The sequence below is a fragment of the Bufo gargarizans genome, chromosome 7 (assembly GCF_014858855.1).
Source record: "Bufo gargarizans isolate SCDJY-AF-19 chromosome 7, ASM1485885v1, whole genome shotgun sequence".
Taxonomy (NCBI): domain Eukaryota; kingdom Metazoa; phylum Chordata; class Amphibia; order Anura; family Bufonidae; genus Bufo; species Bufo gargarizans.
The window spans coordinates 201,794,936-201,815,667 of record NC_058086.1 but is presented as its reverse complement, the minus strand read 5'-3'; the positions used below and the strand labels follow the sequence as shown (position 1 = coordinate 201,815,667).

The 20,732-nt window shown below is 43.4% G+C and overlaps 1 long non-coding RNA gene across 1 annotated transcript in view; it reads left to right on the top strand.

Annotated features, from left to right (window-relative positions):
- The window catches only part of LOC122943729, a 272,566-nt gene extending 258,980 nt beyond the window's left edge, over nucleotides 1–13,586 (top strand). The window contains exon 5 of the long non-coding RNA XR_006390892.1: nucleotides 13,537–13,586. This is a non-coding gene — a long non-coding RNA (uncharacterized LOC122943729). The remainder of the gene's footprint in view (nucleotides 1–13,536) is intronic.
- Nucleotides 13,587–20,732: the final 7,146 nt, after the last annotated feature.

Sequence of the window (20,732 nt, the reverse complement as noted above, 5' to 3'; positions counted from 1 at the left end):
TGAACATTTGATCGTGGACGCTTGCGAAACGTCCTGGCCGATGTTCATCCATCACTATGAAAGAGATCTATGTACTGCCCCTGATATATTTATACATGGTTATTAGATCTCCCCTCAGTCTTCTTTTTTCTAAAATGAATAACCCTAATTTTGATAATCTTTCAGGGTACTGTAGTCCCCCCATTCCAGTTATTACTTTAGTTGCCCTCCTCTGAACCCTCTCCAGCTCTGCTATGTCTGCCTTGTTCACAGGAGCCCAGAACTTTACACAGTAGTTCATGTGTGGTCCATTGATTTGCCGCTGTCAAGTCTAGAACTTACCTCATCATAGAAACTGATTAAATTAGTTTGACATGACCAATCCCTCATGAAGCCATGCTGATATGGCGTTATTTGCTTATTTTCATCGAGGTACACCAAGATAGCATCTCTTAGAAAACCTCAAAAGTTTACCCACGTCAGATGTTAAACTTATCGGCCTAAAGTTTCCGGGCTATGTTTGTGGACCCTTTTTGAATATTGGCACCACATTTGCTATGCGCCAATCCTGTGGAACACTCCCTGTCAGTATAGAGTCCTTAAACATCAGAAATAAGGGTCTGGCTATGACATTACTTAATTATCTTAGGGGGTGCCATCTAGTCCTGGCGATTTGTCTATTTTAATCTTTTTAAGATGCCGCTGTACTTCTTCCTGGGTCAGACAGGGCACTTTTAATGAGGAATTAACTTTTACATTCTGCATTTTATCTGACAGTTTATTTTCCTCAGTGAATACAGTGGAGAAAAAAATATTTTATAGTTTTGCATTATCCTCATTGCTCTCTGCAACTAACCCCTCATTACTCTGTAGAGGGCCGACACCTTCAGATTTATACTTTTTACCATTTATATAATTGAAGAACATTTTAGGGTTAGTTTTGCTCTCTTTGGAAATGAATCTCTCGGTCTCTAGTTTGGCTGCTTTTATTCGTTTTTTGCATATTCTATTTTTTCCTTATAGTTTTTCAGTGCTTCCTCGCTATTCTGCATTTTTTGTGTGGTTCGTGGTACAGGTAGTATTTTGGAAAACACTACCTTTGAGGTCCATGCCCTAAGCTTGTGACCTAAATCCCTAAAATCATTTTTAAGGATGCTTCACCTACCTCTAACTTTGTCATTGGTTACGATATTGACCATGACTGCTGGATCTTCTCCAGCCCCTCCCAGTAATCTGTCAACCCGATCTACGATATGTCGAACTTGAGCACCGGGAACACACCGTTCGACGATCCCGGTCTTTGTAACAGATCGCCCTATCTGTACCCCTAATAATTGAGTCTCCTGTCTGGCCTGCCCTGCTCTCCTGGTCCCCTGCTTGCTGACTGGCAGAGGAAGGGTCCGGCTGCAGCAGTGCTCTCCCTGAACTGACATCCCCCTCATCTGCCAACCTTGCAAACTTGTTGGGATGTGTCAGATCAGGGCTAGCCTCCCTGCACTCTTCCCTCTGACACGCTTTCTAACTGTTATCCAGCTAGCTACCTCACTTTCCTGAGCCTCCTCGCTACCACTCTCCCCCACGTCCACCCCATAGAGTGCTTGCTCAGTGAGCAGCCAACTCTTTTCCAAATTGTCAACACTTCTCAGTGTTGAAACTCACCCTGTTAACATCTATATGTAGTATATACAGGATCCATCACTCACAATAGTAGATGATCACAGATCACTTCCCCCCCCTCCCTGCACAATGACAGAGCATGCCCAGGGCAAAGGCATTTTCTGGAATTCCGCTGACGAACCGGGCTCTCCTTAGGGCTGCCAGGCGGAGGCTTTCGCCCAGCAGTGAGCCCGTTGACTCATCGGCACTGTTGGGCAGGCTTTAGCGCTGCCCTAGCCTGTAAAATGGCTGGGGCAGCGCTAAAGCCGGCCGATCAGAGCCGGTGACGTCACCAAACACACTGCTGGGTGGAAGCCTCCTGTGCAGGGCAAGGGAGAGCAACGGAGCATAAAATGCTCAGATGCTAACATCAGGGGGCTGCCTGGGTTAAATTATGGGTATGTCCGGGTACAGCTCTAAACCCGGACAACCCCATTAACAACAGCTCAATCAAGATGGCCACCCCCATAATAACAGAAAACGGAATTTAAAAAAATCTATAATCAATCTCTGGTAGAGATAAGCTAATTTCTTGAAATTTCTGTTTCAGTTCTAACGAATCTGTAGGCAGATTCAATTCAGGTGCAAATAAATTCAACTTGAATCGAAAATGCTCAAATTTCCCTGAGAAGTTGTGGATGACACTCTGGGGCCCGCTAGGACATTATGCAACTACTTTCAAGCATTTTAAGTATTTAGTAATCTTGACAGCATCGTATATAGTTATGGGTAAACAGATGTGTGCCGGTGATAGCAAACTGCCTATTTAACAACACACTGCACTTGCCGGATCTGTTATCGTTTTAAACCAAAAAAAGTCCCCAAAATTATCACTTTGTAGTGAAGATGCCTGCAGGTGTTTATTCTCACACAGTAGTTCTGTAAAAAGCAAAGGAGGAGAAGGGGGAATGCACTGAATCCTGGCTCAAAGGCACAGTGCCAGACTCCGAGGTAACATCAACATCATACTGCTGTGACTGAGAGGATGAGTGAGCCATCTCCGCAATAATAATTTGTCATCTAGTGTAAGTGAGGGCCTGCTGGTGGCGTCTGTGCTGCTACGTGAACTAGTACAGCCACCCACATTCTCACTTGCAGGTGACATGACACGAGTCTTTAATTTTCCTTTACCGATATTTCTTTATGAAGTCTATTTAAACAAGGAGAAGTCACAGGTTGGTTACAGTTATTGTTAAAAGAGGAGACTTTGCAATAGGTTTTTGGGAAAACATTTGCAATTGCACAATGTCTATGGCCAAATTATGCTGGAAAATACTGCTGCAAAATACGCTTATTGCACGCTTATTACTTGTTGGGAATTTTCAACTGGTGTTGAAAAGAAACCACAATTGCACAAAGCCTGTGGCAAAAATATATGCTGCCTGTGACACTGGAAAATACGCTTATTAATTGTAGAAGCTTTACAACAGGTGTTTGGGAAAAAAAGGCACAGTTGCACAGTGTCCAGTGCAACTGTGTTGCTTAAAACATCATATGCCACAAGATTTTATTTCTTTTTTATGTTAATTGGGCTGCTGTCTGGCTCCTGCATATAGAGTACTATCTCTTTGAATACGGATGTGCAGCAGAGTCTGTCTGTATATGAACAGCTTCAGCCCTGTAACAGACACATAGTTCACTAACTGTCCCTATCCTGTCCCTAGTGCTAAAACATGTCTTTCTATCAAGTAATTCAATCTACCTGACTAAATATGTCTTCCCAGTCCCTAACACTGTCCCTGTAAGACCATCAAATATGGTAGGCTTCCACTGGACTGGGGAAGTCGAGTGGAGGGGGTGGACCATTGGCGCAAAATCGCAACCAGAGATTTTCAATACAGTAGGTTTTATTGAGACAACGCGTTCGGTCTGTGAAGTAGCTGCTGCAGAAGAATGCGCTGCTCCAGGTGTCTGGCACGTGGGGCGTCCAGGTTCTAATGCCTGTAAGACCATAAACTCGCTTTATTGTGTATCTAAATTACTGTGTCTGCGATAGAGATGTCCTATCACATCAGTAGACAAGCTTCTCTGCGTGGGTCCTTACATGGTGCCTATGACAGAGGTCTACGTCATCCCTCCTGATAGACTGTCAGGCTGACTGCAAGGCATTATGGGCAGTGACATGCCTGGGGTCATGTGATTCCCCCTTCTTTATATTCCCTGCCCTGCTGTGCTTGGTAGTATGATACATAAATGCTATTTTGAACAATTTGCTAAAGCTTCTGCTTCGTATGGAAGCGGAATGTTTGGTAAAGTCTAAAATTATATTCATTTAGAATTTATTCACTCATCTCTAGTGAATACAGTAAAAAAAAAAAGACTACAGATGATACATTCCCTTGCAAGAAGTTCCTCCGGATTAAAAAGAGCTCATTGTACTCTTCTAGAAACAGTGCCACACCTGTCTGTGGGCTGTGTCTGGTATTGCATCCAGGCTTCACTAAGGCTGGGTTCACACCTGAGCGTTTCACAGCGCGTTCCTACGCGCTGTAAAACGCTCAACAAGGAGAAACCAATGATTCCCTATGGGAATGGTTCTCACCTGGGCGTTTTACAGCGCGTACGATCGCGCTGTAAAACGCCCGACGCCCCAAGAAGTACATGAGCTTCTTTGGGGCGTCTTGTCGCGCGTTCCCGTACATAGACTTTCGGGAACGCGCGACAATGGGCGTTCGCTTGTCTCTGTATGCGCGATTGCAAACGCCGGTACAATCGCGCATACAGAGCGCTCCTTTCAGAACGCTCAGGTGTGAACCCAGCGTGAAGGTAATGGGGTGGAGTTGCTATGGCACATGCAGTGTGGAAGGAAATAGGCATGTTTTATTAAGCCAGTCTAACCCATATAAAGGGGTATTCCTACCTCAGACATTGCCATTAATGTCAGATCGGTGCATGTCCCACCTGTGGGACCTGCTCCTGTCTCCAGAATAGGGCCCTCAAAGTTAAGAAGAGTATGCTGCGCATGTGCTGCATGTTCTCCATTCACTGCTATGACAGTTCCGAAAATAGCTGAGTGAGCGCAGTCGCCTGTTTTTGGAAACTCCCATATCGGTGAACAAAGGTCGTTCTGGAAATAGGTGTAGGTCCTACCTGTGGGACCTGCACCTATCTGACATTGATGGCATATCCTAGGACTATGCCATCAATGTCTAAGATAGGATTAACCTTTTAAAGGGGTTGTCCAGGTTCAGAGCACCCTTCACCCAGGCAGCCCCTCTTTCATGCTCCGATGCTTTCCCTTACCCTGGCACTGTATCGCACAGGGCAAATACATTTTTACACCGCTAGGTGGATGGCTTTCGCCTAGCAGTGCTGCCGGTGACGTCATCGGCACTAATGGGCTGGCCTTAGCTCTGCCCTAGCCATTTTACAGCTAAAGCCCGCCCATTAGTGCCAGTGACATCACCGGCTCACTGCTAGGTGGAAGCCTCCGCCTAGCAGAGACCCGGTATGTCACCGGATCTGCAGAAAAAGCCTAGGTAGAGCATTGGAGCATGAAATGTATCTGATGCTCATCTCAGAGGGGCTGCCTGCGTGAAGAAGGGGATATGTCCGGGTTCAGCTCTTAACCCGGACAATCCCTTTAAGGGTTCTAGTGGCTTTGGGCTAAAGCAGATTTCAATTAGGCTTTTACTTTATTTGTACTACTGATTGTGGAGGTTTCACAGCCGCACGGCGGGAAGCCTTTAAGAGAGACTTCCGATGTAAGAAACGGTAATATATTTCAAGCGAAATCCTTTTCTGTTTTATTCCTCGCTACCTGATGTGTTTAGGTTATGAAAAACAGAGCACAAATGTATAACTTAATTTAAAGTAGCCCATTTCAGCAGTTTTGTTTTTTCAAATTAAAATTTAACATGGCCCAGTAGTGTTCTGCATCCAGTAGGCGATCCGATCTGCAATGCAAAATAGAAACCACAGGTTTGTCTGCTAAACATGCAGAAAATTGGAGAGGCACAATAGATAAACATAAATCAGTTTATGGGACATTTTCATAATAACATCGCTCTGCGAGTGGAAGGGGGAAAAAAAGCGTATTATTCGGAATTTAACACAGTCTGCCTGAGTCAACTGATTCCGCACGTGAAATTGGATGCTTCACACGATCAGGTTGAGCGAGGCTGCTGTCTGGCTTTTCCCTCGTTGGAATCCATCTGATTTTATTTGAGTGATTCTTTATTAAGAAACCATTGACTTAAAGGGGTTGTCAGGTTTAGAAAACTCATCTCAGCCCCTCATTGACAAGCCAGGGAGTGGCTACAGAAAGCATCTCTCGCTCTGGAGGACTTGATGTATCCCATTTATTCCTATGGGAAATGTGTAATACCTTCTTTCACCTGTGGAGGCACTGCAAGGAAACAACCCACTTGTGCTCCCATTCAATGCCCTTAAGCAGAGATCTTGAAACCTCTGAAGGATTGTTATATCGATATAGATATTGAAGTGATAGGTTGCTTTTAGGTAGTTTTAATGTTCTCGATTGCATATGGCCTCCTGGATTTGAAGCTGTATAACTTGGGTGTCAGCTCTTAGGTGTGCTGGAATGATATGTTCAGGGGTGCACCTAGCCTTTCTGCTGCCTGAGGCGAAAACTAAAAACGCCCGGCTCAGTCAGCGCGACAATGATGACACCGGTCTCTGATAGGCTACAGGAACTAGGACCAAAGGCTATTAGAGGAAACGGTGGGCAAGGGAGACATCGCTCCGTGTCCTGTCGCGGCATTCAACTGTATTGCTGTCTCCTGAGTACAGAGATGCGTTGAATATGTAGAGATGAGCGTTTACACAACGAAAGCGCTCATTGCCCATGGCCCTTCTGCTGCCCCCCTCTTGGTGCTGCCTGCGGCGATCCAATAGCCAAAGGCTGTCATATTCCTGTTTCAGGTCATTTATTGTTTATTTAAAACTTAAAATTTAATGTGTGTTGTTAAAAACAATAATTATGTTGCTCAATAAACTAACTACTTTAAAAGATGAAGATGACCATATGGGTGTTTTTCTTTTTTACGGTAATTCCTCCTAATTGCCGACAGGGATATTAATTTCATATCCCCATTGAGTATTGTGCTTTGGTATACATCGTTGTATGGTTGCTTTACTGATGGATCCGGCAATGTTTAGTTACCACGATTGCAGCCAATTGTTGTGCCCTTTTAACACTGTTGCCATCAGCAAGTTACTGATTTGTAACAATTTGATTAATAGTAATTATTATCTCTCATCTGCCTGTATATACCTGTTTTAACAACACACATTCAATGTTAAGTTTTAAATAAACAATAAATTACCTGAAACAGGAATATGACAGCCTTTGGCTATTGGACCTGAAAATTTGAATTAATCCAGGGTCGCAATTCGTGTCTAAGGTGTGAATTGCCTCACCTGGCCTCATTGGTGGTGCACCCCTGGGTATGTCATGTAGTTACCTGGCTGCTCTTCTACGTCAAGTCCGGCCGCGCTATTACTGAGCCGCCACCGTCGCTCTATCACTGAGGCAACCAGTGTTGCTGGTCGGCCTATCAGGGAGCTATTATGCCGGGACAATTATTGTCAGCACCAGCATCATGTGTTTCCTGAAGGTGGGGTATTTAAACTGGCAAGAACTGGCCACAATTGCCTGTGATTGGTCTTCTTGCCTCACACGCTTAGTTTGTTTTTCATGTGGATTCTTGGACTTCTGACCTTCTGCTGTTAGTGGCTTTGACTCTGACTGCTCATTCTGGTTCTGATGTTGCCTCCTGGTTTTGACCCTGCTTGATATATATTTATCTGTGTTTGTTTAATTGTTGGTTCTGACAGTATTCTCTCTTTTTTACTTGGCCTGTCTGACTACCCCTTTTGTCTCCCCTAGGAAGTTCCTGCACACTTAGTCAGGTCAGGGATTGTCGCCCAGTTGGGGGCCACCGTTTAGGGAGGATTGTCTAAGCAGGTAGGCACACTGCTGTATCTAGTTAAGGTGGCCATAGACATTAAATAGAAGTACATTGATAGAACGAATGATCACCTGGTGAAGATGCAAAAGACACAATTGCACAAAGTCTGCGGCAAAAATATATGCTGCTGGTGACACCGGAAAATACACTTATTAAAGGGGATGTCTCATCTCGCCCATGCACATTGTAGTCTATATTAGCCATAACAGTCTGGCCATAGATGGTCATTGACTTCAGTAGACGGATGAACAATCGTTTTGGAAACGTCCTTTCAAAAGGCAAACTTTCAGCCACAAATGATCTTCCTTTGAATGAAACATGGCCAACATCTTTTCAGATGATGGCGGTCTATCTTCAGTGATAGTTCATCTGTAAATTGTACACCTGGATTGAAAAATTGTCTGTTTAGAACAGGTTTAGACTAATATGTATGGGTACCTTAAAGATGTCCATACACCTTCAATTGCTGTTGGTCAATGCTCGTTAAGCTACCAGGTATCTCTCCAGACTCCCCTGTATGTGTTTTCAGTATGGTGGAGAGAGAAGTTTAAGCCAGATCTAGTTGGTGGTGGCTTACCTTCAGGGAGTACACAAGGATTGAATGTTGAAATGCAATGCGCCCGATCTTTCTCTCCCCCTACTTCATCTGTCGAGGAGAAGCAGTAGCTCCTGATTTTACATAATCATTACATTGTCGACCAATGTGAGCTCTGGCCAGCAGTAGCATAGTATGAATGGGGACTTTTATCTTGCCTTCTTCCTAAATGGTCTAGTGCAGATACCGACGCTTGTGATATCTAGGCTATCCTTCACTTGGGGCAAAAATCCAGTTTCTTGTTAGCGTCCCTCTGAACCCAGCATTTAGGACACCTGCCAACCTGCTTGCACCCTATCTGAATAGTTGGATCATGACACAACACAACTATTAAGACCAGAAGAACCCTTGAGATCCCTAAGGCTTTGGATCTCTAGGATAAAACATGGATTTTTTTTGTTATCACCAGTTCTGCCTGAAGAGTTTTTAGGTTTTTAATTATTCTACATGCAGCCACAACTTAGTATTTTAGAACGTTCTTGAATTTTTTGGTATTATTATAATTTTTACCTTGCGTCTATGACCTGTTCTTGAGGACACCATGAGTTTTGCCGGAAATAAGTTCTGCGCATTCCCATGATTTAACACCTACCAGTCCCTTCTTTGATGTTGGCTTTTCGAGCAGTGAATATCTAAAAACAATACTTCTCCGAATGCAACGCATGGTTCGTCTGGGAACTATTACACCATGTTTTGTGGTTATATTTTTATGTGAAGTTCAGTAGGCAGTCACCACAAGAAGCTGTCTGCAAAATGTTCATTCACCATGGAACGAAATACTGTCAAATTCTTCCTAGTAGCAATAATACTACAGTGTAGCGGAGGTGTTAATAATCAGAGTATTTGTGGTATATTGGACCTATCGGGACATCACCATCTCTTCGGTTCCTTCTCATTGTCCATACTTTACCCTAAAGGTGAATTATGTAGATGGAAGATATGAAGACGCGTGATATATTATGTCGGCTTCTATATACTTTCGCCCCGCAGTGTAATATTTTCCATTTATAAGTCATGGCTGCTTAAATTTTTAAGATGAGAAGGAAGAATTGATACAGTTTGTAAATTTTTGGCTTGGATATGTACATCTTATATCAGTCTTGAAGAAGACCTGTCACCTCTCCTGACATGTTGGTTTTAGAAAACTGCTTGCATTCCCCGTGTAATAACAGTTCTGGAACACCTATTCCTATGACTCTGTGTTGTGCTATTCTTCTATTTTTCCTACTAGACCTTTATGAATACAGGTCCAGCTTACACTATCCAATCAGTAGCAGTGTAAAGGTACACCCCCCTTCCCAACTGGTAGCACCCAGATTATTGCAGACTGCCGGCAATTGAATGATAACCTTACTAGTAGAAGTAATAGAGAAATAGGTCCAAAGAAAAAGTCGGACATGCAGGACTTTTTAGTCCGGCGGCTTTCGCCGTGCAGCGCCGTGCTGCGCCGGAGCTCATCCCCCGTCCCCATTATAGTCAATGGGGACGGAGCGGCAGTCCGGCGGCTTGGCGAAACAGCGGAAGGACGGATCCGACAGGGAGACCAGCCTGCCGGATCCGTCCTGCCGCAAGTGTGAAAGAGCCCTTAAGCAAATTTATAAATTGAATGCCAAGGGCCACAGAGAGGATAGGTCTGTGATGGCTAACCTCTGGCACTCCAGCTGTGGTAAAACTATGACTCCCAAGATGTACACTTGCTTGGCTGTTCTCCGAACTTCATAGAAATTAATAGAGCATACTGGGAGTTGTAGTTTGACCACAGCAGGAATGCCAGAGGTTAGCCATCACTGAGATAGGTCATTAATACTTTTGCACTGCACAACCCCTTTAAGTGCATCAAGTAGTGCTATATAGTACAACCATCCATGTATGATTGTGGGAAGGGGGGTTCTTATCTTAAGGACCCCTAACAATCAGCAGAATGAAGGGGCAGTGGCCCCTCTTTGTCTGTACATGCCGTAATACTGCAGCTTAGATCCATTCACATTTCCTCCCGTCGCTCCCCCTAACACATTAGTATCATTTCTGATTTGTTCACATAAATTACAAACTGTTTTGCAAAAATATAAAAAACTGTGATTATATTAAAAACAAGATAATTGCTTAATTGTGTTGTTATATTTACGATCAGTACTGAACCAAAGCTCAATTACAATTCATTAAAAGGCTTTCTATATTGTTACAAATGATTATCTATTGTTGGAAATAATTATCACACAATTATCTTCTTGATTTCCTAGTTCAGCTTTTCTGTTAAAACACGATACATAATTAATTGTGGAGTCTAGATTATTTCTACATCTCCTTGGTGACAGATTCTTCTATTTACTAGGCTTCCCATTCTGGGATTAGCCAAATCTTCTCTGACAACTGGCCCTTGGCCTTTAAAAGCGCCCCTGTCAGCATGATCAACCCTATTACACCAGGCATACTGCTTGGTGGGGTTGATCATGCTGATTAAAATGATACCTTTCTTTTGTCTGTATGCGAAACAGCAGCAAAGATGTTGGCATTTTTATTTGTATGCATATAATGCATTGGAGCACCAGGGGGCAGAGCTGACTCATTGGAGCACTGCTTTTTGTAGCACCTCTGTGCTTTGCACACTCCCCTCTCCCCTTGATTTACAGGGCTAGATATCAGCATGCTGAGGACAGAGGTGTCCTAGCATGTACATATCATATACACTACTTACTATAGCTTTACCGTGTTGAAAGAGTGGTTTTCTATGCTTAGAAAGCTAATACATTTTACTGGTTTATTCACAGGTACAATATATGATTATGAAGGCACCAGCAATATCTATTTGCTTTTTAAGCATAGCAAACCACTCTTCTCAATATGATAAGGCTATAGCCTGGAGGTAAGTGGTTAGCCTTTCATATAGATGTCCCACATTCAAAGGTCCAGAGAGTGGTTTTCTATGCTTAGAAAGCTAATGCATAATGCTGGTGCCTTTATAATCATATATTGTGCCTGTGAATAAACCAGTAATATGTATTAGCCTTCCAAGCAAAGAAAGCCTCTCAAAATGGTAAGGCTCAAGTAGGTAATGTATATGATATGTAAATGCTAGAACACAGCTCTGCTTTCAGCATGCTGATGTCTAGCCCTGTCAATCAAGGGGAGGGGAGAGTGTACAGAGCACAGAAGTGTTACAAAAGCAGTGCTCCAAGGATTGAGCTCTGCCCCCTGGTGCTCCAACATGCTTTATGAACAAAAACAGAGGTATCTCTGCACCTGTTTAACATACATACAAAAGAAAGGTATGATTTTAATCAGCGTGATCAATCCTACCAGGCAGTATGCATATAAGGTTGATTATGCTGGCAGAGGCTCTTTAAAGGTTATGGGCACAATATACACTTTGGTTAACAACCTGCTTTATAATGGAAGGTATTGCACACATGAGCAACCAACTCTCCCCTGTCTCTGAAAGACAGAATGGGGATGTGCAAGCCGAATATTAAAATGGGTGGCGCTTCCAGTGGTGGGACCCTCGACTTTGAGGACTTTAGAGCATATCCTACAAGCCTTTTTATGTCTTATGTTTGAATAATTCTTTAAAGAGTCTTGTAACTGATTGCAGACTCTTATTGTCCTTGAGCCCTCAGGCACAACCCCACTAGATACATGGTCAGTCTATCCGAGCCTCTGAACATTAGCACCATTATTATGCCCACAATGTTTTTGGTCTCTTATTGTAAACAGTGTTATCAGGGAGACCTTCTGCAGCCAGTTACCTTACAGCCAGGGAGAAGTAAAGTTTCTAGTTTTGGCTCACTGTCTACCATATGATCAAAGGAGAGAGAATCTTGAGGGCTGTAGAGCACTGCACACTCAAGCAGCTAACTTTTTCTCCACTCGTCTAAGACAGACTCGGACCTAAAGTCTAGGATAGGTGGCGCTCCTAAAAGGTGGGACTCCAAGCTATGAGACGTATAGGGCATGTCCTAGAGATATACCATAAATTTATATTATTAGAGTCCTGAATTGGCTGTTTGCCCTTACTGATCATTAGCCTTCAGGTGCTGCCTACTTCACAAATGTTCAATCTGCCTCCTACCTATGAACATCAGCACTAATATTAGGCCCAACACATGAAACATAAGGGGACATTTATCAAGACTGCATTCCCCTACGCCAGTCTCGATCCCCTGTGCACTGGCGTGAAATGCAGCTAATTTATTAAGGTAAATTAACCAATTTTCTGTCGTACATTATAATAAATCTGTCGGATTTTGATAGGCTTCCCCCCTCCACTAAGCCCCACCTATTTCTCCTCCTCTTTGGAACAGTGGCTAGAAGCTCAAAAAAGTTGCAAATTATGACGTGCACCATTTGTGACTTTTTAATGCCACTATAGTGGCATAAATAGTTTGGTAAGTGTCCCCCAAAACAGTTTTTTAGGATTGGGCTTAATAAAGGGACTATAATAGTCTCTTGTTGGTATAGTGGGGGAGGGCTGCTGCTGCAGCCAGTTGCCTTACAGCCAGAGACAAGTCTAGTCTGAGGTTATTATTATTTTATTCACTTATATAACGCTGATATTTTCCACAGCACTTTACCATCATGCTGTCCCCAATGAGGCTCACAATCTTAGTTCCATATCAGCACGTTTTTGGAGTGTGGGAGGAAACGAGAGTACCCGAAGTAAACCCACACAAACACAGGGAGAACATACAAACTCCATGCAGATGGAGACCTTGGTCGGAATCAAACCTGGGTCCCCATCTCTGCAAGAAGATGACCCACAGTGCTGAAGGTTTTGAGAATGAGGAGGGAATCAAAATGGCCTAAGAATCTCACAGTATAACATATCAAATGTGAGAAAATCTTGAGGGTTGAATTGCAGTGATTTTTTAAAAATGTGTAAACAATGTATTATCCAAATATTTCACAGCAGTGGCTTCTGTTGGATGGAAGCATTGTTTTGTGTGTCTGTCTGTGTTTTCCATGACTCCTAAAACACTGTGTCTGATGGGAATTCTAGTTCATCTACCACCGAATGGACACATTAGTAACTGAAGGAACCTCACAGAGCTTTTTTCGAGTCTGAAACTCTGAATACAAAGCTGTCTCCTCTACTCTCTTTTCCCGAAAGCCAGTGTTGTTCTTGTGATTTGAAGAGACCAGGCCCGGCTGGCACTGATGAGCGAGTGTCCTGTGACATATTGTTTTTATTAACTCTGTGGGTGTCATTCACCATTAATCACAATTGGTTTCGTTTGTGTATGTTTTCCATCGTTTTATTTACTTATGTTTGCTCATGCCCAACATGATGCCAGCGAAAATGCTGCCGACGTGCTCGCCTGCACCCTTCATTTATTTATGCTCAACTGATGTTTTTTTTTCTTTCCCTTTTGTCTTCAGGGTAAAGAGATTGACTTTTTTTGGTTGGTGGTGAGTGAAGATCGCTTTGCAGAACCAGCTACTTCTATAAGGTAACCAGTTTCATTGTGGCCTGCTGTAGCTTGCACTGATTTTTAGATAGACCTGCTGTTTTTTGATACGATCGGTGCACATTTTCTAGGTATGGACTGCTGCCATCGTGGAGTTCCTTTTTGTTTTTTTGAAAAGTATGACCACATCTCCTAAAAATTTCCTACAGCTATTTTTCTGGATGCTACTGCTAGGTCGCTGTAGCTTTGGCCAGAAACAACAACTGGCACTAGATATGAGAAAATCGATTCTGAAGAATCAAAACTTGCCTCGAATCGCATGGCCAATTTGGAAGAATCGGACTCGAAGCAAATTACAATAAATTCGCTTATCTCTATTTAGCACCTAATTTTACAAACACCCAAAAAGTGGTCAAGCGGCAGAAATAGGAAATGGCCACACCACCGTCTGCACCTGTGCAGCGCTGCCTAACCCCATGTGCATGGGGAACTGCAGCAACTGCAGCTCTGCTCAATTCAGGTGCAGTTCCCTGCACTGACGGGTGGCCTGGAGTGCCCTGTGCAGGGAAAAACAGTGAGGGGGCTCCCAGGATCGGTGGGGGCCCATGAGGTCAGACACCCATCGATTATAAAGTGATGTCATATGCCATCACTTTATGAGAGCTAAATACCCCTTTAAAGAAGTTTGGAAGAAAAACATGAATGCTTAGTTCTTCACCCATCCATGGGTCATCTGGAATATTGCAGCCCAGCCCCATTGAAGGGGATGGGGCTGAAGTACAATACCACACACCACCTGAGGACAGGTGTGGCACTGCAGCCATGTTTTTTTTCTCATTCTGAGCAACCCCTTTAATTGTATAATATAGAGAGTGTGAATTGGCCCCATAACAGTGAATTTGGGGAACTAAAGTTAAACTGTTTTTTACAGTGTGTCAATTAGACATGACAAAAAAAATAGTGATCGAAAGGGCTCTGACAATGAAGGAAAATGGACTCCCTTGCTCCTGGATCTTGGAGGTGGTAATCTCACTTCTATAGCGTTGGCGCTGTTTCCCTTTCTTAATGACTTCAGTGAAATCTGACTACGATTTGGGTGTCCACCTCCATTCAGGTTCTAGGATGAGGATCTTGTAGGTGCCAGTAGTAAGACCACCACTGATCTCACTTCTATAGCGTTGGTGCTGTTTCCCTATCTCAATGAATTCTGTGAAGAGTGATCACGATTGGGTGTCCACCTCCACACAGGGACTAGGATGAAGATCTTGGAGGCGCAAGTGGTTAGACCACCACTGACCTCACTTCTATAGCGTTGGCGCTGTTTCCCTATCTCAATGACTTCCGTGAAGCGTGACCACAATTGGGTGTCCACCTCCACAAAGGGACTAGGATGAGGACCTTGGAGGTGCAAGTGGTCAAACCATCAAGGTCCATCATGATTCTCCATAAAAGTCTCCTGGCTGAGAGCCAATACTGTATATTTTGCCCATATTTCATGGTTGAAGGCTGTCTACTCTGGTCAGTTTCATTATTCTGCCATTCTGCTATGGATAGACCTCCTCCATTATCTGAGTTGGGGAGTCAGTTCCTCGCAAGATGAGCAGTAAGCAATGTCGGAATCCATCGCTATTTAGTAACATCTTCTTTGTATGGGTAGATGTACTCCATGCATTGGCCTTGACAGTGTCTTCACTAAAGCCTCATCGCCTGGCAAACAGCACCATGGAAATGGCCCCCGGGTGTTAACGTGCCATGAGAGAAAAATTCCTGAAGAGAGTGGCACATAGCTGTACTGTTGTGCTGGAGTGTCACCCGCCTGATGTTCATCTCCAGGCTTCATAATCACCCTTTTGAAAAATTAACAGCTCTTTAAACACCATGGTAACCGTGATGTCAGCGACAGCCAGTCAAAGCAGTGCCATGTGATGTCAGCACTCATTACTGCTTCCCCTGACCTTGTAAGAGCGTAACATGGTTAATTGAATCTAAATGTGATATTGTCTCCATAGTGTCATTTTTTAACCCTTTTATAGTTTTTCTTTTTCCTATCGGTCTCGTATGTATCTATTTATCTAATAAACAGCACTGCAGAAATCCCAAAAATTTAGGTTTTTATTTAGCCCCTGTGTAATGTTTTAGTCCATGTAACATGGATCTTTCTTGTTATACGGACTGGAACATTACACAGACTAATTAACGTCCTCATATTTTGGGATTTTTCAGTTCCTTCTTATTTTTCTGCTTTATATGTGGTGGATTTGCACCCACTTTATTGCTGTTTCCAAATGGTGCTGTAAATTATCTATCTATCTCTATATCTATTTGTCTAGTGTATATAGAAATTATGAAGAATAGGGTTCTCGGGGGACACTTTGCCCATCGTCATTGGCAGAGACGTAGCTAGAGTTTCTTTTAGGCTACTTTCACACTAGCGTTTTTGCGGATTCGTTATGGATCTGCAAAAAACGCTTCCGTTACAATAACACAACCACATGCATCCGTCATGAACGGATCCAGTTGTATTATGTCTTCTATAGCCATGACGGATCCGTCTTGAACACCATTGAAAGTCAATATAGGACGGTTCCGTTATCTATTGTGCAGGATTGTGTCAGAGAAAACGGATCCTTCCCCATTGACTTACATTGTGTGCCAGGATGGATCTGTTTGGCTCCTCTTCGTCAGGCGGACAGCAAAACGCTGCAGGCAGCCTCCAGAGCGGAATGGAGGCGGAACGGAGGCAAACGGATGCATTCTAAGCGGATCCTTTTCCATTCAGAATGCATTAGGGCAAAACTGATCCGTTTTGGATCGCTTGTGAGATCCCTGAACGGATCTCACAAACGGAAACCAAAACGCCAGTGTGAAAGTAGCCTTACTTGTGGCAGAAGATTCAGTTTGCTCTTCTAGACCGGCTTATACTCTGGCCAAGGCAGAGGGGCTTCTTGGCAGCCAGCCCATGAGGAGCGTGCCCCGCCAGCCCCTTCTTTGAAATGCTCTTGGATTTAAACTAGAATTTCAAAAAATTGGATGTGAAAAAATGACTGAGAAAAAAACTGTACCTCCAATTTTTTACCATTAGAACATCCATAACCTAAGAATCTACAACATTTCAGAAGTAAAGGATCCGGGGGGAACCCAATTTTGGATTGAGTTGCCCTTTTTGATTCTTTTTCTGCATCCTCCGTGCTTTGTTAATGTGCTTGGAGTTGAAATCCTACCCCTGTCATGCACCAGATGGACTAAGGTGACCGAGTTGTCACAGATTTATTTTTTTGATGACCATGTCGTTATAATCTGGTGATGTCAAGTAAAAATTTTATGATAAAATTTGCACTTTTAGGAGAATAAATCTCTAATTTTTTGGCTGTCCGTGCTGAAGCTGTTAAATGTCTGAAAGGGTAAAATATGCTTAAAAAAAACCATGGAGGACTAAGAAGTAATATATTGATTAAAACATTACGAGTTAATTAAAAAGGAGGAAAAATGGTTTGCATAAATGAATGCGGTCATTTCAGATGACTTTATGGGAAGACCAGTGATGAGTTTGTCACAGGCTAACCCACAGTTAGGAAATATGGTCTGGGATGGGGGAAGATTCTGCATTAGTGGTGGAATTCTATTAGGAGTGATTGTCCCTCCCTAAATAATGCAGCCACACTGGATTAGTATTGAATGCAATTTTGCCTGCTCACAGCAGGAACCCTCCATGTCCCAAAGGGCTATTGTGACGGGTCACTTTTTATGGTTTTTAACCCCCCATGTGTCCCTGAATGTTATATGGTGCTAGCATATTCTTCAGCTCTGCATAGGGACTTTTCTTGTAGAAGTCTTTGTCCTCCTGGGGTTCATGATCTAAAGGCACTTCACACATACTGGTGGTGGCATGGCAAAACATTTATGCTCGTGATGGCCAATGGTTGAAACTTTGACAGAAGCCCTAATTGCCCCCTCACATACACATTATGGGCAGTTTCATGGGAAGCCAATTAAAGGGGTATGCCTAATGTCAACATTTACGGCAGGTTGACATGTCCACAGTTTGGAATCAAGTAAAGTATCCAACCCTAATACCTGGAGGACCCAAGAGCCTTTCTGCAACCTATGAAGACACCAGTTTTTTTTAAATGGTGCATGGTAGTTGAGGGCTATGTTACAAGTTTTGTAGCGCCTCCCTTGCACCAACCATTTGACAAATTTGTCTTCAATACAATGGCATGCCAGACCTCATGGATCTATTGTTACTTAAAGGGGTTGTCCAGCCTTTACTAAGAGATTGCCTATCCTCAGGATACACCATCTGATCAGGGGCTCTGACACCCCGCAACCCTCAGATTTTCGGGTGTAGGTCCATCGCCAAAAAGGTGCCCAAATTACATAGAACAGTCAACCTTGTAGTGGAGGGAGCTCGTTACTACAGCGCTCTCAGACCCCGACTGTCAACTAGTGATGGCCTATCCTGAGGCTAACCAATCACTTAGTAAAGGCTGAACAACCCCTTTAACGTGGTCATACCCTTTAGTTAGCTTGTGTGACCAACAGCTATTTCTCCTAAGCTTACTCCACATGCATTCTCAACTCAGCTGAACATGCATGTGCTCTTAATGAGGTGAGGAGTATAAGTCACTGCCCGACACTCTTATCTTCCATGAGAACAAGCGATCAGGCATGTTGAAGTCCAGACAGCTGCCATCTGGAAACAGACCTCAGTATACATTAGTCAGCTGGTTTTACTAACACTTCTCTATTAATGATTATAACTCTTATAAAGGGGTTGTCCCACGAAAAATATTCTACAGTTTTTCAAACCAGCATCTGGATCTGAATCCTTTTGTACTTGCATGTTATAAAAAATTTGGTACAGCCAGTGATTTATTCAATAAAATATATATGTATAGCGCCACCTGCTGTTTGTTCCTTCTCTTAGTTCTTTGACCTGCTCACTCAGATGGCCGCACATGCTCAGTTTCATCCTTCAACTGCCTCCTGAGCTGTGATATGGAGAGCTGAGACACGCCCCCTGAGCTGTCCCCCTGAGCTGTAATAGGGAGAGCTGAGACACGCCCCCTTAGTTGCAGCAGAAAAGACACTCCCCTTGGGCTGCCAGCTTGATATAAATCTAGCAGAGCAATGAATGGGGAGATCTGGATCCATGTGAGGTACAGGGCTGGTTCTAGCTTTGTTAGACAGAGGTTGTCATGTACTATATGATGTCTGATTGAAATTTTTTTAAATTATTAATTGGATAACCCCTTTAAATGTTTTTCTATGGCGCATATGACGTACACATGGGGCATATTCTCAGGGGTCATCTTAAGACAATCCCTTTAAAGGGGTTGTCTGGCACTACGGTGTAAAATAATGAAATAAGTCACTCTAACCTTACCGATCTCTCGCAGCTCCTGTTCAGACACGTCTTGGTCCCCGGCTGGTCTATCCTTTTGGTCCCTGTAGACCAGTGTTCCTAAACTCCAGTCCTCAGGGCCCTCCTGCCGGTCATGATTTGAGAATATCCCACACAATAAATACTTGTGGTAAGTCCTCATGCATTGACACTAATTCTATCACCTGCCCAATACTAAGGAAATCCTGAAAACAGGACCGGCAGGGGGGCCCTGAGGACTGGAGTTAAGGAACCTTGCTGCAGACGGTCAATGCTGTGGCCAGTGATTGGATGACTGGGCAGTTCCTGTTTGTCAAGAGGGATCAGAAAGTAGAAACAAGCATGAGTCTAAGGCCTCTTTCACACGGGCATTGCGGGAAAAAGATGCGGGTGCGTCGCGGGAAAATGCACGATTTTGGACGTGTGCAGAGCGTTTTAATGCGTTTTGCACGCGCGTGAGAAAAATCGACATGTTTGGTAACCAGACCCGAACGCGGACTTCTTCACAGAAGTTCGGGTTTGGGATCGGTGTTTTGTAGATGTTATTATTTTCCCTTATAACATGGTTATGGAAAGGGAAAATAATAGCATTCTTAATACAGAATGCTAAGTAAATTAGGCATGGAGGGGTTAAAAATAGAAAACAAAATAATTAAACTAGCCTCATCCACTTGTTCGTGCAGCCCGGCTTGTCTTCTTTCTTCTTCTTTGAGGACCTGGGAGGAAAAGGACCTTTGGTGACATCACCATGGTGATGGACCATGTGATGAGCGCAGTGATGTCACCAAAGGTCCTTTTCCTCCTAGGTCCTCAAAGAAGAAGAATGAAGACGAGCGAACAAGTGGATGAGGTGACTTTATTATTATTTTTTTTAACCCCTCCATCCCTAATTTACTTAGCATTCCGTGTTAAGAATGCTATTATTTTATATAATAAAGATCGGGTCCCCATCGTCACCTAGCAACCATGCGTGAAAATCGCACCGCATCCGCACTTGCTTGCGGATGCTTGCGATTTTCACGCATCCCCATTCACTTCTATGGGGCCTGCGTCGTGTAAAAAACACAATATAGAGCATGCTGCGATTTTCACGCAACGCACAAGTGATGTGTGAAAATCGACGCTCATCTGCACAGCCCCATTAAATCGGTCCGGATTCAGTGCGGGTGCAGTGTGTTCACCGCACGCATTGCACTCACACGGAATTCTCGCCCGCGTGAAAGGGGCCTAAGAAGGGGATCGGCCGGTTATCAGTGAGGTATAACTTATTTCATAAATTTATACAATTGTGAGTAAAGAAGTGCGAATTTCATAAAATTCGATTCTGGCCTGATTCTGCTAAATCAATCCTCCAATTTGAATCAGATCTCAATAAATTCAAGCTGAATCGAAGGTGCTCCGACTGCCTGGAAAAGTCCCTTTTCTCTCCTTGACTGAATTACACAAGGTGCAGGTTCGATATTATGAGAACTTGTACAACATTTTTTGTTGAATTTCCAAATTTTAGAATTGATTCGCTCATCTCTAATTTTGAACCTTTCAAAAAAATCTAAAATTTCAGTTGGCCGGGGCACCCCTTTGATCTAGAAATTCTGGTGCTCTGCCACGTATTTAGTCACCCGAACTCCAAGGCTACCTGCAAACTTTGCAGATTATGTACGGATTTTCCGTGCAGAAATTGACCTGCCGTACAGATTTAGTAATCCTCAGCGTGTCAATTCTATTTGTGATTCTTGGTGCGGATTTCACCCAAAAACTTTATTTTCTGTTTTGAAATCCACACC